This window comes from Candoia aspera, chromosome 1, assembly GCF_035149785.1.
Source record: "Candoia aspera isolate rCanAsp1 chromosome 1, rCanAsp1.hap2, whole genome shotgun sequence".
Taxonomy (NCBI): Eukaryota; Metazoa; Chordata; class Lepidosauria; order Squamata; family Boidae; genus Candoia; species Candoia aspera.
The window spans coordinates 166,950,178-166,969,288 of record NC_086153.1 but is presented as its reverse complement, the minus strand read 5'-3'; the positions used below and the strand labels follow the sequence as shown (position 1 = coordinate 166,969,288).

General features: G+C 40.4%; 1 protein-coding gene across 12 annotated transcripts in view; it reads right to left on the bottom strand.

The window, feature by feature from the left end:
- The window catches only part of COL6A3 (collagen type VI alpha 3 chain), a 108,587-nt gene extending 89,804 nt beyond the window's left edge, over window positions 1-18,783 (bottom strand). For 6 of the 12 annotated variants that reach the window (XM_063317841.1, XM_063317845.1, XM_063317842.1 and 3 more), the window contains exon 1: window positions 18,491-18,783. The gene's annotated coding sequence lies outside the window, so the exon portion shown is untranslated. The remainder of the gene's footprint in view (window positions 1-18,490) is intronic. The other 6 variants (XM_063317843.1, XM_063317837.1, XM_063317839.1 and 3 more) reach the window with 1 other exon arrangement.
- Window positions 18,784-19,111: the final 328 nt, after the last annotated feature.

The following is a 19,111-nucleotide window of genomic DNA, read 5'->3' as shown; positions in this document are numbered from 1 at the left end:
AGGAGAATGATACTTGGGAATGGTCTACTATGACATCAGCCCACTGGTGGATCACTGAAATGGTAGAGCTTTCTTTTCTTTTCTGTTTTTTAAAACCAGCTGCTCCATTCTAAAAGAGCAGAACTTCTTGCCTTATGATGTTCCAGTTAAGCATGTCATATCTGCTTCCAATGGCTATTTGCTGGCTTGAGGGTAAACCAGGAAGAATGGCATTTCTCGTATAGGTAAAATGAATGCTAAAGAATTCAGGCCACAATGCAACATAAGACTTTGCTGTAAAAAATGCCTATTTCTGAGTAAGGGCATATAGAATTGTGCTGTCAGAAAACCATTTTCATCTATGGATGGATGGATGAGGATTAGGATGGTAACTGATGAAAAAATCTGGGATTCATGTGAATACCAAGAAATATGGTTAGAGGATAGAAACGTAAACGTATTGTCTGAAGAACCCTCCTTCTATAAGACAAGCCTGTATTTGAGGCAAGTCTGTCAACTGTCTCTTGTGCAGCTCTTCCTGTACATACCATAAATATTTGAAAGTATCTGTGATCCCAGCAAACACACATTGTTTAATTATACAAATATGGCAATGACAGCTGTTTTCTCCTTTGAAGGAGAATGCACATGCAGCTGTAACTCATGGAAAGCCATTCCTTCTGAAGAACAGCGTTTTGAGTGGAGGCAGTTGGGATGTTCTAATATCAAGATCCAAGAATGTCACTGAAAAATATATTACACAAACAGGCATTGCCACAGTGCCAATAAACTCAGATGTGCAAAGTGATGAAAGTGGAGTTTCATAAGGAGAGAATGCTCTGAGACTGTTCGGAGCCCCTGGTGGGGGTTGAAGCCCAGCAAACGGCTGCAACAGCTGGAATTGGTGTTCAAGCCAGCAGCCTAAGCTTTTAGAGGACTCTCTGCAAATAGTGAGAGGAACAGTCTGGGTGGAACTGAATTCAGGCAGAAGCAGATCCCTCCGTCAATTTTTACAGTACAGGAGAGCCAGCCAAAGAGACTCAAGAGCTGCCTTTTACTCTCTCTTTCCTCATTTCAGATACTCTCTACATGTGGAGGGCAAACTGTCCTTTTCCTTTCCTGTCCAGTTACTTTTTTCCCCTCCTATCCTTCATCTTCCCTCATTATATTCCCCATGTAACCTCTTGTGCCTGGTTCTCTTTTCTTCTCTTTTCTCATCCCAATCTCAATCCCAATGATGATGGATTATCTTCTATTCAGTGTTGCCTTCTCTGGGACAAATGTGGTCTTTTGTGTCACCAGATAGTCTTGGATTAGAACCGGAGGAGATGAAATGGAAATCAGAGAAAGCCCTGCTGAAAGTTCCACTTCAAACTTCCTCTTTTCCTGAACTATACGGTAAAGTTAAAGGTAGAAATTCCCATTTAGTTGTGTCTAATGACACACTAATGCACACCAAGCAGTTCGAAAACATGCAAATGTGAGTAGATTAATTGGTACCGCTTCGGCGGGAAGGTAACGGCGTTCCGTGAGTCATGCTGGCCACATGACCCGGAAGTGTCCTATGGACAACGCCGGCTCCAAGGCTTTGAAACGGAGATGAGCACCGCCCCCTAGAGTCGGACACGACTGGACTTTACGTCAAGAGAAACCTTTACCTTTACCTTAATGACACACTAAGGGCGGTGCTCATCTCTGTTTCCATGGCCAAAGAACCAGCGTTGTCTAAGGACACTTCCGCATCATGTGGCCAACATGACGATCACAGAAACACTGTTACCTTCCCTCCAAAGCGGTACCTATTTACTCAGATTTGCATGCTTTTGAATTGCTAGGTTGGCAAGAGCTGGGGCGACTGCGGGAGCTCACTCCATCACGTGGCGCTCGGGTCTCAAACTGCCAAACCGGCAACCTTCTGGTCGACAAGCCTGGCATTGTAACCGCTGAGCCACCACGCCCCTGAACTATAACCAATTAGCAATGAAATAATGACCTTTAGGAACTTTAGGAACTGGTGCTATAAACTGTTCCCTACCTCCTCCCCTCTTTCTCTTTTCCCCTGTCCATTTTGTGTCATGACTTTCAGGCTGCAAACTCATAGAGAGGGGCTGACTTTTAAGTAACTGGCTTATTTAAGTCACTCTGAAAGCCATTTTGGCTGAACGGTAGGATAATAATACTTTCAATCTATCTATAGTCTATGACAGATTCATGCACTTTGACACAAGTTGGGTAATTGGATTCCAGAACAGAGTTTGATACTAAAGTGATTGTTTCAAGTGTTCTAAACTTTGAATAAAACAAACATTATTCTGAATATTCTAACATCCAATGACTGGCTTCCTTTAAAAAAAAAAACTCCCAAGCCATAGAGTGTTGGAGAAAGAACTAGCCAAAGAGCAGCAGCCACAGTTCTCATCCCTGCTGCCATTGACTGCAGGTAGTTCAAAGAACAAACGTGGGAGGGAGAGACAGTTAAGCTCACTTTCAAAAACTTAGAACCGTTTTAGACGTTTAAAAAAATGCTCAGTTGGGATTTAAAGCTAACTTTTAATTTCTTTACTATGAGGCAATGAATTAATGTGCTGTGATCAATGTTGGCCCTGTCTGTACTATGTTTTTAAACTTTAAGGTTGTCAAATGAAAAAATAATTATGCTTTGTTTCTTGAGCTCTGCAAACAGACCAAATGCAAAACTGTGCACCGTGAAAGCATGTGCATCAGAAATAAGGTTCAAACCAATTGAGAAATATAATTTTTTTGTATCACTGTATTGCTTGTGAGCTGTGCTGTTGAAGTGAATTCATTACTCTTGCTTTCTTGCTAGGAAGTCTGTGACTATTTGTGCAAGCAGATCAGACTACTTACATTATTTTCCCATTGTTAATGGCATTTTCTTAAAATGCATATTTCTAAATAAACTCCTCGGTCAAGTATTTTCATAGTTGGTGTGTAGATAGTACATATCGCAGGCTACCACTTCACTTAGGTTTATGGCCCTAGAATGAAAAATAAGGGAGCGAGTGTTTTGCTTTGTTTCCATTGTTCTTTATTGTACAAACCTAAAACTCTGCAGTTTTTTCAGTAAGAACATAGTCAACTCAAAATGTTTTGATAGAATGGTCTGAGTGGAGCTGTTTTACACTAAGCTCAGAATATTTTTATTTATCTCCTCTTGGGGGAGATGGGCGGTAGCAAAATTTGAATAATAATAATAATAATTTATGCACAGCTCTAATAGGAGTTTGAGGATAAGTCTAAAAGAGGTTATGTCAGAATCTTATAATTCACTTGTCGCTTCTTTGGTTCAAAATTTTCTGTGATTATTTAAATAAAAAGTGCAAGAAAATCTGCAGTGGTTGACATCTCATTCCAAATCCTCTAGTAGAACTCTGGATATCTTGGTTGGAACTGTATTGAAGATAGTGTCAAGCAGCTTTAACATCACAGAGCTTACATTTAACCTATGATTAAAAATATCAGAGCAGACCTCTAAATGTTGAATGTTTAATTTATGATTAAGAATGTCAGAGCAGACTTCTAAATGTTTCACCACTTCCACACCTAGTTTTAATTTCAACATCTATTTGCTTCTTGAAAAACTCAGCTGCCTAACTGAGAAGGCAATGGAGGTGGAGAAATCCTACTCACACCATGAAGAACACTTTCCATACAAAATGCTGACAGTTTTCCATTGTTAGTCACCTTACACATCTTTACTGTATTCCTGGTTTAGATCTTATTAACCCTGTAATCTGTGTCTTGGACAAGGTTGTAGAAGACGATGCTGTCAAGGTGATGCATGCTATATGCCAGCAAATTTGGAAGACACAAGAATGGCCATCAGATTGGAAGAAATCAATTTATATCCCCATACCAAAAAAGGGAAATGCTAAAGAATGTTCAAACTATTGAACAGTGGCACTTATTTCACATGCCAGTAAGGTAATGCTCAAGATCCTGCAAGGTAGACTTCAGCAATTCATGGAGCGAGAATTGCCAGATGTACAAGCTGGGTTTAGAAAAGGCAGAGGAACTAGAGACCAAATTGCCAGTATCTGCTGGATAATGGAAAAAGCCAGGGAGTTTTAGAAAAACATCTATTTCTGTTTTATTGACTATTCTAAAGCCTCTGACTGTGTGAACCATAACAAATTGTGGCAAGTTCTTAGCGGTATGGGGATACCAAGTCATCTTGTATGCCTCCTGAAGAATCTGTATAATGACCAAGTAGCAACAGTAAGAACAGACCATGGAACAACAGACTGGTTTAAGATTGGGAAAGGAGTACGGCAGGGTTTGTATACTCTCACCCTACCTATTCAACTTGTACGCAGAACACATCATGCAACGTGCTGGGCTTGAGGAATCCAAGGCTAGGGTTAAAATTGCTGGAAGAAACATTAACAATCTCAGATATACAGATGATACCACTTTGATGGCTGAAAGCGAGGAAGAACTGAGGAGCCTTATGATGAAGGTGAAAGAAGAAAGTGCAAAAGCTGGCTTGCAGCTAAACCTCAAAAAAAAAAAAACAAGATTATGGCAACCAGCTTGATTGATAACTGGCAAATAGAGGGAGAAAATGTAGAGGCAGTGAAAGACTTTGTATTTCTAGGTGCAAAGATTACTGCAGACGCTGACTGCAGCCAGGAAATCAGAAGACGCTTAATCCTTGGGAGGAGAGCAATGACAAATCTTGATAAAATAGTTAAGAGCAGAGACATCACACTGACAACAAAGGTCTGCATAGTTAAAGCAATGGTATTCCCCGTAGTAATATATGGCTGTGAGAGTTGGACCATAAGGAAGGCTGAGTGAAGGAAGATAGATGCTTTTGAACTGTGGTGTTGGAGGAAAATTCTGAGAGTGCCTTGGACTGCAAGAAGATCAAACCAGTCCATCATCCAGGAAATAAAGCCAGACTGCTCACTTGAGGGAATGATATTAAAGGCAAAACGGAAATACTTTGGCCACATAATGAGAAGACAGGACACCCTGGAGAAGATGCTGATGCTAGGGAGAGTGGAGGGCAAAAGGAAGAGGGGCAACCAAGGGCAAGGTGGATGGATGAGATTCTAGAGGTGACGGACTCGTCCCTGCGGGAGCTGGGGGTGGTAACAACCGACAGGAAGCTCTGGCGTGGGCTGGTCCATGAAGTCATGAAGAGTCGGAAGTGACTAAATGAATGAACAACAAAGTACAGCAGATTATGCTCACACTTGAATGCTCTTCCACATAAATTCACTCTCTCTTCTGGGTAATTAACGCATGAGATTTCTAGTTTGTGGTGATTCATGATGCCCTTGTTTCCTATGCAGAAGAATAATATTAATTGGTTGATTTTTTTGTGAAGAAACACATTAAATGACCCTTTCTGCTGCAGACCAAAATATTGCTCTTCCATTTCTGCAAGAACTAAGTTAATAATATTAAGATGCATTTTTAAAAATGTAGAATTGACTCAAGTAAGACTCAAGTAAGTTTGTGTGCAAATCCAGTGCTTATGACTAATAGGGGTGGTTAAAAATATACACCAGACTTTTTCCCCCAGTCTTCACTATTCTATTCAGTGATGGATTTACTGGAAGTTCATCAACAAAGAACTGAATCATCTACAGCTGTGCTTTAGTACATTCTAATTATATATATGATCCAATCATGTAGGCTGGCATTTACATAGATCCATTATTTACTTATTAAAGTACTTACTGGAATCAAGTTATGATGGTATAGACTACTCATAAATGCTAACAGACACCTAAGCATGCAAATAATACAGATTCGTTTTGCTGACTTTAAAATCCTAAGCATAATTTGAATGGGATTCCTGCCAATATTTATCTGATTCTTTTCAAGCATTTTTAATCTTGTGATGAAGATGTTTTGAAACAACAAGTGGTATCTCCTACTCCCTATTTCATATGAGCTATGAGCAAAGTCAGTGCATACAGGAAAGGAAGGAAAGGGTTAACTTCACTTTCACCTAGCCCTTCTACTCTAATTCAGAGGGAACGTCTTTGCCACATGTTAGTCCATGAAAAAAAATGGACTTCTTGAAAATAATTAAAGTATTATTTAGTCTTGTTCTTCTTCAGGAGTCCTTGTCCATGATTCCTTGGACAAATATATACTTTTTTTTTTCAAATAGACATCCAGTAGTGGCCTGATTTCCACTGAACACACTGATTCATCAAGGACTAAGCACAAGTGCAAACGGTACTAAAGTTCAAGCAAAAGCAACCTTTGTTAAATTATATGTTCAGTGGAAAAGCTGGAAAGGGAAGTAGGTGTTTGTGGTGATGCCAGACCAGCCGTATGCCATTTGCAGAACACTTAAGGGAGATGCTCCCACCAAGCCTGAAGGATCAAGAGTCAGCCAAGGTGGATTTTCTGATTTTGATTTCAAAGGATTATCCAGAGACTTCCTTGGAAGCCAACAACACACCTGAAGAAGATACAGCCAGAGTAGAGGAGCCAGGTCTAAGTGTGGGCTACAAGCAAATCAGTGAGGTGAGGTGGAAGGACAAGTATTTCAGAAAGTTGTAATTTTTGTGATGAAATGTTGTTACTGGCTTATGCAGTAACACTCCATCTGCCCACCAAATTCTTGGGTCCTGCAATCTACCTACCCATCTATTGCTCACAGACCTAAGCGAAAGGAGAAAGTTAAAAAGCTATAATGGTAAGTGGGAATGACCTTGGGAAACAGGAGGAAGAGCTACAGACTGGACAATCAGCATGTAAAAGATATCACGGCCCACAGAAGGAGAGAGGGCATGGGAAGTGTTTCAGAAGGGACCCTCCCTAGTTTCCCGAAGAGTAAAAGGAATGGAGAGGAGAAATACTTTCAGTCCTGCAAGACACTGTTAATGTAACCTTACAATAAAGACAGAGTTAATGGTCATGGTTGTGCTTCTTATCTGGACTACCTCAAAGGGCTAACAAACTTTCAGTTTTCTTTACCCAGAGGACTAATGCTGAGTTCATCCACTCAACTAATTCCATCCCAATGAAATGCAAAACTAGGCTTATTTAGATTTCTATCACCATACCAGCTTTCACCTGGTTGACCATTTAATTGGTCTTTGGGGTTTAAGGATTATGCATAAGCGTGTTCACCTGCAAATTAGTGAAGACAACAGTAGCCATGAGCCAAAAGAGGGAGGCTGAAAGGAGAAGCGGAGATCCAGCCTTCTCACTGCTGTGTTACTAGGCCCAGCATCCAATTATTTCTATTAGGGTGACATCATCCTCAGCCAAGTTTCAGGTCTAGTGTAGAAGGTGCAGAAAAGGAATAGGAGGATAGAGGGAGGATGAAATTCATTTTTGCTGCCTCAGTCGAAGAGACATAGGTTTTACTGATAAGAGACAGGTCAATCCTTCCTTGTTCCAATATGCTTCTTAAGAACAGTGCTTTTATACCAGTAGTAATGGAAAATTACAAGTAAACAGGAGGGAGGATACAGGTCAAACAAATCCTAATGGCTCTGTCATAAAAGAGGTGTCTATGTATTTTTTTTATAAATCATATTTATAAGTAAGCTTATGATACTGTAGTTTAAGCTGGTAAGAGGAAAAAGTATTCTGGGGGCGAATAAGAAACCTTTCAGAACTCAACAAGCTTTTGTATGTAATAAAGAATGTTACAAACCACACATTCTCCACCCATACCACTCATATGAAATACAGACTTCTAAGATTAGGGAAAAATGATGGAATTCTACAGCTGATCTTCTGAATCACAAACAGGTAACAGAGTTCAGTTTGGTAGAAATCTTCCAGGGCTTGGCTCCAGCACAATTTGTACAATGGCAGTTGATGAATGGTTCAAAAGCAGAGCCCTTCTGCACAAGCTCAACAGAAATACAAGACTGACCTCTGCAGCAATTTGGTGGGGTTATCCTGGGAAACAACAGTAACCTAGGATTCTGAGGTAAATTACATTGTTTTTGTTTCCTACTCATCTAGCATTAGAGGCAGAAGGGCCAGAAAATTTATGGAAGTATTTGGAAACTTCTCCAGGAAAGTGTGAAGGGATCTTATACTAGCTATCTACATGCAGGCAAACATCTACAGAAGGCATAGGCTGCAGAAGAAATCTAGCAGATTCTTTCCACAGTGCTTTTTGGAATGTGTACTCTTAAGCATTGTGGATTAGGGTATTTGCAGGGGGAAGGGAACTTTAAGCTTTGGTCTTTCTGCATTATTTATTTATTTTATTTATTTATTCCTCACATTTCTTCACCGCCCATCTCGCCAAAGCAACTCTGGGCAGCTTACAATCAGATTAAAATAATAAAAGATTAAAATACCATAAAAACAGATTCATCATAAAATATAAGATATAAGATATAAGATGGAGTCTTATATACAGTCTCAATAAAACTTCTCAGGGCCTCATCAAGGCGCTAACCTTATGTCTGGAATCCAAATATTTTGGCTCAGGATTGGAGTGTAAGGACAGAAGAGCCTTGCTGGGTCAAGCTAATGGACCATCTAGCCCAGCATTCTATGTCCCACAGTAGCCAACCAGATCATTTGGGAAGATCACTCTGTGGACAGGAAAGCAGCAGCCCTTCTCATTGTCATCTAAGAGATGCTGCCTGTGATTCAGCAGGTAGTAAATAGTAATGCTATTAGCTACTGATAGTTTGATCCTCCCTAAATTTGTCTGCTTCCCTTCTTACAACAATCTAAATTGATGGCCATTACCTCCTCTGGGAACAGGAAAGCCTATAACTTGGCTATATGTTATATTAAAAAGTGTTTCCTTTTATTGGTCCTGAATCTTTGCAGATTTAAGTTTATGGAAGAACAAGTGTTTTAACACTGTGTGAGAGAAAGCAAAACTTTTATTCATATTTTTATACTTGGTATGATTTTATGTACCTCTGCCCTGCCTCCACTCAGCCACTTTAACTGTGAGCTGGAAGGTTCAAATTAGTATTTCCTGAGAGGGATCAGCTTAGCTCCCAGTCATCCTAGTAACCCTTTTTTGCAACTTTTCCATCTCATATTACTTTGAAGGTATTTCATCTCATTTTTTTTTAACAGCATACTGGATTTACATTTCTGTTGAGGTGATTTTTATTAACCCCAAGATTCCTTTCTTCATCAGTTACTACCTGTTCAGATCCCATGGATATTGTGTGTGAAGGCTCAAATATATTTGAGTGTCAGGGTGTGTCACTTTGCACTGACAATTAGTGTGTGTGTGTGAAAGGGGTGGGGTGAGGAGTTGGCTCTGAGGGAGAATGACAAATGGGAGAGGGATTGAAAAATAAGCACCTCCTTGAAGAAGAGAACTATAGCCAACAACATACCATCATCTGCATGCAAGAGTACATTCATGTCCCCAAACAACACATCTCTAATGTCACCACAGGTGCTTCTTATACAGTTATCCATAAATGCATTAAATAACTGCATGGTCATTACAAATCTTTACATTACTCACTGTTCAGTATTGAGTCATTCACTAACCATTCTATTCTCATTCTTGCTTTATTTCCATCATATACCACTCTTAGCACATTCAGCAGCTCCATATTTGTGCAAAAATGCCATATTCACTTTATCGTATATTTCCTCCACGTAAACAAACTTACAAGCTTTCTTCCTCACATTCATACATTTCACAATGTCCTGCTCAAGTGCAAACTTCTGATTCACACATCCCCTACACAGTTTAAAGCTGCGCTGTACTTCCCCAGTCTTGCTCATTGCCATTCCTTGTACCCTATTAAACACCTTCTCAGACACAATTCACAAACTAATCTCCTGCTTTTTGCATTCACTCTTGATACTTTTCCCCTTTCTATAGGGAAACAATAATGGCATTCTTTCAGTCACCAGGCACAGATGGAGTTTTCACACACATTGAACAAGTCAGATACTCCATAAATAAATCACATTCATATTTTAACATTTTTCCAGGTACAACATCTATGCTTGCATCCTTAACATTTTTGCAACATTTTCATTTATGATTTCCTTTCATTCCAACCAATGTATTAGGGAAAAATTCCAACCAATGTACTTAGAGAAAATCATTCACAATATGTATACAGAATGAAAATAAATTTTAATGAAGAAATTTTGTTTATCAGCTGAAATAAACATAAGGTTGAGAAAGTGAAAAACTGAGTGAAACCAGATTAATAATCTTTATCAGAAGAGAACATTGTAAATCTTTTTTCAAATCTATATGCAAAACTATTCACATGGAATAGTTATTCCTTAATTTTCAAAACGCTTCTACTTTATGGTTGATTTCATTGGTAGCTCTGATGGAGCACTATTTTCAGGACTTAAGACAAAAAGGATGAAAAATACTGATCAAGCACGTTTGCCGCCACTCCTCTATACTGCAATGCCTTACGAGGGTGCAATTTGGAGAAGGGAATTTTTCATTTAAATCGTAATTTTGGGAAGGGAGTGTTTTTAATTTAACACTAATTTTGCCATTATTATTCCTTTATTTATTTATTTATTTATTTTCTATCCCACCTTTATTATTTTTATAAATAACAAATATTTGGTATGTTCAAGGGGGGAACATACCAAATATTCCTTCCTCCTCCTATTTTCCCCAGAACAACAACCCTGTGAGGTGAGTTGGGCTGAGAGAGAGTGACATCTGTGATTTAAGTCACATCTGAGGGCCAGGTTGGCATGTATTATGGAGACTTGAATGGGTGGGTTGGCTGGACTGATTATACAAACTTGGCTACTCTAATTTAGATGAAGGGTCAGGAGAACATGTTGCTAGGATCCACTGTGATCTTTCTTCTGAGAAACCTTCTCTCTTCTGGAGCAGGCTATGAGGGCCCGTATCTTCATTTAAGCCAAAGCAGCAAACTGGAGATATTGTTCACTGCCCATCCTGCTATTTAACAGCATCCCTGACCAGGAGGTGACATCTTGGTAAATCCCAGGAAAACTGTGATTTCAATATTCAAGAGCCAGTTCAAGACTTCATGATCTTTATAACAACCATGTGTATCTCAATTACTGGCCTGATCCATAGCTCAGGATTTGGGTAGATATGATCATTTTCCAGTGAAGTTTGATTTCGTGCAATCTATTCCACTGCCACCATCACCACCCCCTCTGGAAGGAGGTGGAGCCCACTGAGATAGTTTGCAAGGGACTTGTATGGAATGTGAGAAATTCCTGAATGCTGCGGGTATTTGCTGGGATTATTACAGATACAAATTAGGAGTTTAATGCCCCATATTGTCCCACCAGTTTTGTGGGTTCCATTTCAGATTTTGTGGCTGAGAACATGAGTAAGACTCTTGTGGCAATTCCTGTTACTCCATGGTCTTGACCCCTGTCCATTATGGTTAATACAAGTTAGCTCAGGGGAACTGACTGGGTGAGTCCCAGGGTTAGTGAATGCAACATTGTATAAAGGAGTGTCTCCTGCTGCGCTTCAGGAGTCAGTGATAACTTCTGGAAATAAAGTATTTCTGGGCAGAGAAGATTACCTTAATTCAGTGGTGAATACTTTTTCGTAGCAAAATGGTTTGGGGATGTGGTGTCATCCTTATTACAGCTATTCCTGAAGACTGATGTATTTAATTAACAAACGTATATGGCTGCCCATCTGCCATCTGAATATCTAGACCCCTTCCAGGCCTTGCTCCAGTCTAATCATCGGACAGAATTGGTCTTGGTTGACCTGATGGACTCTGTTTATCAGAAGAGGGACCTGATGAGAGAGGTGCATGACCTGAGGCCCCAGGGCTTGAAGGAAGCTCAAGAAGCCTTGACTGGGGCCTCCAAAGAGCTGCAAAACATATTGTTAAATTATAGTGTGGCAAAAAGGGGAAAATATTAAATATATGGCTGGAGATTCAACATATTAACTGTTTTTAATTGACTTAAAGTAGAGGAAATGAAACAAAAATTAATGACGGTCCTGGTCCCCAGCTCCTACTTTTGGGATGGTGACACTGAGCATAGCGGTCCAAGGACAAGGGTGACCTTTGGCCTAAGCAAAGTTACGTATCTCTTCTCCATGAGAAATAAAGTTAGAAGATAGCATAAAGCCCTTTTCAAAGCTAATTTGATTTCTTATTTTTTTTTTGCTACACTTAATGAGTTATTCTCTGATTTGTTTTAATTAATAAACATGGTTAGGTAAAGGTAAAGGTAAAGGTTTCCCTTGACGTAAAGTCCAGTCGAATCCGACTCTAGGGGGTGGTGCTCATCTCCGTTTCTAAGCCTTGGAGCCGGCGTTGTCATAGACACTTCCGGGTAATGTGGCCAGCATGACGACTCGGAACGCCGTTACCTTCCCGCCGAAGCGGTACCTATTGATCTACTCACATTTGCATGTTTTCGAACTGCTAGGTGAGCAGGAGCTGGGATTAACAACGGGAGCTCACCCCACCGCGCGGTTTCGAACCACCAACCTTCCGATCGACAGCTCAGCGGTTTAACCCGCAGCGCCACCGCGTCCCTAATAAATATGGTTACTTTTATTTATTGGGGGGTTGAAGCATACATTTGAAAAATAACAGTGAAGGATGGACCTTAAAATTATAGTGTGATAACTATATTAAAATCATATAGATGGACATGCAAATGTGGACATTCAGAGACACTGGATAGAGGGTGAGGTCAACAAAGATTACATTACCTTTTCAAAAAGCAGGGAAATTGATTTTTAAAAATCCTACTGGCTTAAAACCAGAGTTAAGGTTATCACACTTTGGCCTGAGCTTCACAAAGCCAACAACCTGGAAGTTAGCCTGGTACTTCAGCACAGCTGCCCTCTATGCACAACCAGTGTCTATTTCAATTTACCCTTCATGACCTTTTCCTTGCTCCTTTATGCCTGAATCCAGATGGGGAGAATGCAGAGCATAGGACCAGTGAAGCTGCCCCACCTTGTCCTGGTCTTGAATGGCCTTATGAGAAAAGAACTGTCCAGAGATATGTGTAAACTAAATATGATATCCTCTCCCCAATTTGTTAGTTTATGAGCTCTTAGACCTTAACTTAAGAATCCCCATGCAGGTGTTAGGAAGGTATGTCAGATCCAGTTTAGCTTTCACATGTTCAATGAATCAATGGATGATGATGATGATGATGATGATAATAATAATAATACCACCAAAGGAGTAGGAGTGGGGAAAGGAATTCTGGGAATAAAACAAAATTAAAGCTATAAATACATTACTTAGGGAGGAAGTCTGCTCAACTCACATGAGGAGCAAGGAGAAGGGGTCACATTTCTACATGTTACAGAATCCAGCAGCTGCTGGAGACCTATGGCTCTTCCAAGAGATCGTGTGACATGATATCCCCACTCCCACCCATTCTCCAATTCTGCCAGGACATACAGAAGAATGAAAGGATGAGAACGGCAGTCATTAATTATGTCCCTGTATACTAAGCCAAAAGTTTTGCAGCCTTGAAACTGCTGATTTGCATTATTCTAGGTTAAGTATGAATAAATTTAAAATAATACTCAGCATGCATTTAAACAGATGCACAGCTTATCAAAACAACAAACAAGCAAACTAAATCACAATAGTTTATTCCAGGAAAGTGTATTGCAATAGGAACCTAAAATACTTGCTAAAAATAGAAAAAAGACATCCCTCAAACCAAGCAGAGGATTCTTAATAATTTCCAGGCAAGGGATAAAGGCATCATATTAAACATGGCAACCATGCAAGGACCATAAGTAGTTCCAGAGAGGGTCTGATTAAGGATTCCAGGAGGTCCAGGCACAGATCTTGGGGGGTGTTTCTTTCCTTTGGTACCCAAACTGCTATGGAGGATTAGGGAGTTGAGAGCCCCTTCTGCCTACTGAGAATGAGGGTGATTTGATGGGAACCATTCCTGGGGGTTAAGTGTAAGGAAATTGCAGGAGTCCCACTTCTTCTTTCTCAGGCCTAGAATGTAAGGAATCCATGAATCACCATGAGGAAAAGAACCACACATGGATTGGCAGAAACTTTGTCCTAACTGAAAAATCCCACCAAAACCACTGGAATGATTTGAGCCATTCCAATTTTGGTCAGGAGCAATTGGATGTATAGCCAGGAAATGGTTTTTGGCCAGGAAGACTTTTCTCACCCAGGCAACTGATCAGGAAGGGAGTACTACAAGAGAAAACATCAAGGAGTTTGGCCTGGCCTCTCAAAGATTAGTCATAACAGAAATCTCCCGAAGGAAAAGCTTGGGTTTAACTTTCCAAACCATTCACAGATTCTACTTCACTCTTAAGTTTATTCTTTATTATTCATTCTTTCTACGACACACAGTTGATTCACAAAAATTATACATGGATTTGATGCTTTATTTCTTTTACTGTCTAACTAGGCCTCCATAAAACTAGTCCTAGTTATGCAAAGGAAACTGTCATCTGTTGGCATGAGAGAAACAGGAGAATTCCTGCATCCACTTGGATCTCATTTTAATCTGAAGAAACAGCTTTTAAAATTCTCAAATGATAATAGTATTTGGTATTCCTCCAGAAACCACTGGCTTGCAGTCAGAGGTCCTCCCGGACTCACAGATCCTTTTTGAACAGCATGTGGAGACCAGGAGGGCCTTTGCACAATTATAACTTGTGTGTCAGTTGCAGCCATTTCTGCAACACGGTCACTCATTAGCAGTGATGCTGGTGGCCCATGTAACACATTGGCTGCCAGTTAGCTTCCGGATGCAATTCAAGAGGCTGGTTCTTATCTTTAAAGCCCCACATACTGTAGCTCAGCACCTGATTATTTCTGAGGCTGCCTTATCCAGGTTGAATCTGCTTATCCACTGAAATAGAGAGAAAAAGTTTGTGGAGGGACCCATCAAGAAAGGAATGCCAGCTACAGGAACTGCTGTTGAGCATTCTTAGTGAAGGCTCCTCTCCTTTCAAACAGCCTCTCCCCTGATATTCAGACCAGTGATGCGGTTATATTTCTCACACAGATGGAACTTGCATTCAACACCCTAATCAACAGGGAGGAACCGAGTCTAGTTGAAGGATTCTGCTTCCCATTTCCCCTTCTGAGCAGGATGGTATCAGGAGTACGGCTTCACAGAGGAGAGTGCTGCCTCACAGCAGAAGGCAGGGTAGCTTCCCTCCCTGGCCCTCTCTACATGGAAAGTTTCATCTGCACCTATTCTTTCCTCCTGTTTCTGCAAGCACTCTTATAGAAGCACCTTTTTTTCCTACACCCCAACTTTCTCTCTTTAAGTGATAGGATTACGTATGGGTAAAGCAAAGCTAATTCTGATAGTAGTTTTGCTGGAACCTCTGCAGAATTGGTTTCTGCTACCTTTGACCATACCAAAGGGGTGTGTGGTAGATAAAGCAGAACTGATCCCACCAGTCAGGTTTGCCCTCCATGCAAGTTTGACACCAGGGCAGCAGACAACAGTGAGCAGAGAGAACAATTTGGGAGGAAGCCAAAGAATTTTGTTCTAGATCCTATAGGCTGGATGGGCCTATCTGTCAGGCTGTGTTAGGTTCCCAGGAGCAGTTCCCCATCCTTGGTGTGCAAGATGATGAAAACATTGGCTTTGAACTATGCTTTATTATGAACAGAGAGGAACAGAGAAGTAGATGGGGCATTGGGTCCTATAAGCAGAACTAATTTGCTGATTCTTACTTCCTCACTGGACCAGTGCTGTATCACTATACATCACCTATAAAGTATAACAGAAAAGAACCACATTCACTAATGTTCCCCCCTCCCCGATTCTGTACCACAAATGTGACTACAAAGTAGACTACAGAGAGAATGTCATGTAGTGATGTGTAAAAAATTAAATTACATCAAACATTTTTTTTAATTTAAAATTTTAATTTAAACAAAGGTTTAATAGTTCCAATTTAGCATGTTTTACTGCAGGCTAAACAATATGGCTGCACCATGTTTAGGGTTCAGTTCCAGAAGGTCTTTTGGAGGGTGAAGGAGTGCAAACGTAGCTCTTTAAATTAGCTGGGTCTTTTCCTGGGATCACATGGCAGCTGCAGAAGGCAACAGCCCAGTCACAAGAAAAGCCACCCGCTGCTTTGAAGAACTGCAGATGGATGGTATGTTCAGGATTCCTCACACTCTAAAGGCCTTTTCTGAATTAATTCCAAAGTGCTGCACAGCTCTACTAAATATCCACAGAAATGGTTTTTCATACTGAGATTAGAACCAGCCTATAATGAATAGGAAACGTATTCAGTGTGATCAGGTCGTATCACAAAAGTCGGAGAGCACTGGATTTTCTAGGGCCATATTCCATATATCCTCCAACATGTCACAGACAAAGTAAAATAGGAAGACGGTTGTAAACAGAAATTGTCATAAAAAAATGACCGCCCAATACCATAACTGTCCATTGTGGAAGGCCCTATTTACTGCACACGTTACCATTTATTTTGTAACAAAGAGATAGTTTCGTTAGCACTGTGAACTTACGTCTTCAGGGTCAATTTCCCTCTTGTACAATGGTCCAGCGCATTATATATTGTGCTTTAAATACACAGTTTTAGTCATCCATAACAATTTGGGTAATACAGTATTATCTCCATCTTGCAGGAGGGTAGGGCTGAAGCTGGCAAAGAAGGAAAAGCCTGCCTAGGGCCATACATGAGTTTGTTATCAAATAATTAAATGCTACCTATATTTGCAGGTTAAAGGATACAAATTCCAGATTTAACTCATCCTTTTTAAAAAACTGTGGCTATCTGAAAACATTTTTTGCTGTTTCACCACCCCAGGAACACTTAATTTTACATTTTCAGAAGCTAACATCTGCTTTTCAAAAATGTCTTTGTGGAATGTAAATTTAATTGGACTTCCTGCAATCTTTAAACTCTTTGTAAATTATAAAACGTATAGCCCTCTGCAGCTTTACTTGAAACATTAAGCATTTATGGGTTTCATTTTTAACAGGACTAATAATATAGAAATGGGCCTAGAATGATAACCTTGAAAACCACATTTTAGATTCATTTCAGTGTGATTGCAACTATTTCCAGAGATACCAATTTGCTTAATTAAACCTTCCAACTTGAATGAATTCACAAGAGAAACAGAGTTATACTGCTGATCTTCCAGACAGTTATCAGTCTCTTCCTCCTGCTCAGCGTGAGGTTTTTGCTTAATCCTTGCAGAGCTGCCTGGTCCTTCCAGTTCATTTTGCAATGAAAGAGGTATGCTGTGTGACATGGAAGACTTGCATTGGAAACCTTTTCCCAGCAGCCCATCATGAGACTGTCATTGTTTAAGATGGACTCTGGCTATGTTTATAAATATCTACCCACATGAAATAAACATTCATTTGTGACTGAACTGAAAACATATAGAGCTGGATCAGCACAGAAAGGCAGATTGGGCATGACAGGCAGAAAGATAATTGGGCATGATATTCATGTGCCCAAGTGGCTGCCCAATACTCAAGAGAATACCTCTCAAAACATTCCACAGAGTCCAAAGTAATTCCTGGGTACATGTTTAACTTTGCTTTCGACAACTCTGCCTGACTGAAACAGAGCAGGTCTTTTCTAGAAAGGCAAGACACGGCTGCAGCTTAGTTTTTGCTGTGTTTATTCCATCTGTATTTTCCTCCCCACAGAAACATCCTGGGGTGGGGGCAGTGTTGTTGAAAAAAGTGCAGGATCTGCTCTATTAGGACATCCCTTTAGGACTCATTTGGGATCTGTGCAGAGGCCAGCTTTAATAGCTTCCCTCAAAGAAATTTGTCATGGAGTGTGCCATTTTCCAAGGCATCAAGCTACACGCTTGTTTACAGGATCTTTTCGGTACTGAATCTGGTACTGTCCCTTCTGAGGATCATCTCCCTTCACACCTTTTAGTCCCAGCCATTTAGAAAAACTACAAGGAGAACATGAAAGAGCAATTTAACTGAGCCATCCCTATATCTGTTTATTGTATCTCTGGAGTCAGTACTGACATTCCTCATCAGCCCACCCCACTGCTTTCTGCCCCACTCTCCATCATTCAAACAGACCTTGTTAAAGCACAGCACAGCAGCTAGCAAAATCAGCAAAAAATATGGCTTTCTTTGAAGGCGAGAGCATCTAGATAATCCTAAATGCAACTGCACAGAAAACAGATCTGGCCCCTTGAAACAGAGAATAAAACTGTAAGAGAGAGAAGACACAGACCAATACATTCATAAAGAGGGGGGAAGAGGTATATTTGCATGCAGATGTAGGATTTTCTCTCTGTCCCCCTCCCTCTCCCCCTCCCTTCAAACAATATAGTCTTCAATGAGCACCTTCCCCCCCCACCACCCCCAAACAACAATCTACTACCGGCCCATCCTGAAGTGCCCACTGAGACTCTGGGTTGAAGTCCGCTGCCTTCTGTCAACTCAACAGATGGAACTGTCCCCACTACGGCATTCTCTCCAGGTTGCCCCCACTTCAGCTTGCTCCATCCAGATAATATACACAGAATTCAATTCAAATGGTCAGAGATTCTTAGACAAAAATCCTTTCTACAATAAAAGAAAGCAAAGTACTTACCCCTGAGTAAATATAGAATTAAGAATTCCAGGACCTTATTGAAGGAATTATTTGCATATTGAACTCATCTTCTCATTTTGCTAAACGTCCCTGGTTCCCCTTGGTGCTTTCCTCCACAGTGAAGGAGAAGAAGTTGGGATTCTGAATAGTATTCTTTTTTTTTAAAAGACACAATCCCTCCAACTGGGTAGGAGCACTGAAGAGCTGAGCTGCCTTTTGGTGGAAGAAGCTCAGAACAGGATTGGCTCTAATATTACAATCAAGGCCTCCTCACTCACTGACCTAAACTGTAAATGAAAAGCAGACTTGCTCAAACAGCAAATGGCTGTTTCTGCTGGCCCCTGTGTGCAAGATGATGTCAGAGTTTAGCGTTGCCTCCATTCCAGTTTTACATGAACTTTCCACATAAAGTTCCTCCTCCCAGTCACCTTTTAGGAAGGTTTAATGTTTTCTAAAGTTTTCTTCTTTACACATTTCCACAAGATGATGCATCAGCTGTTTTTAGGGAGTAGAAAACAGGAAATGCAATTAGTTTTTACACATTTCACTTTTTAAAAGGTGATTCTGAATTGTTTATTTAACTGTAAGTACTGAAAGCGTCTCTGTTTCTGAGGCTTCAAA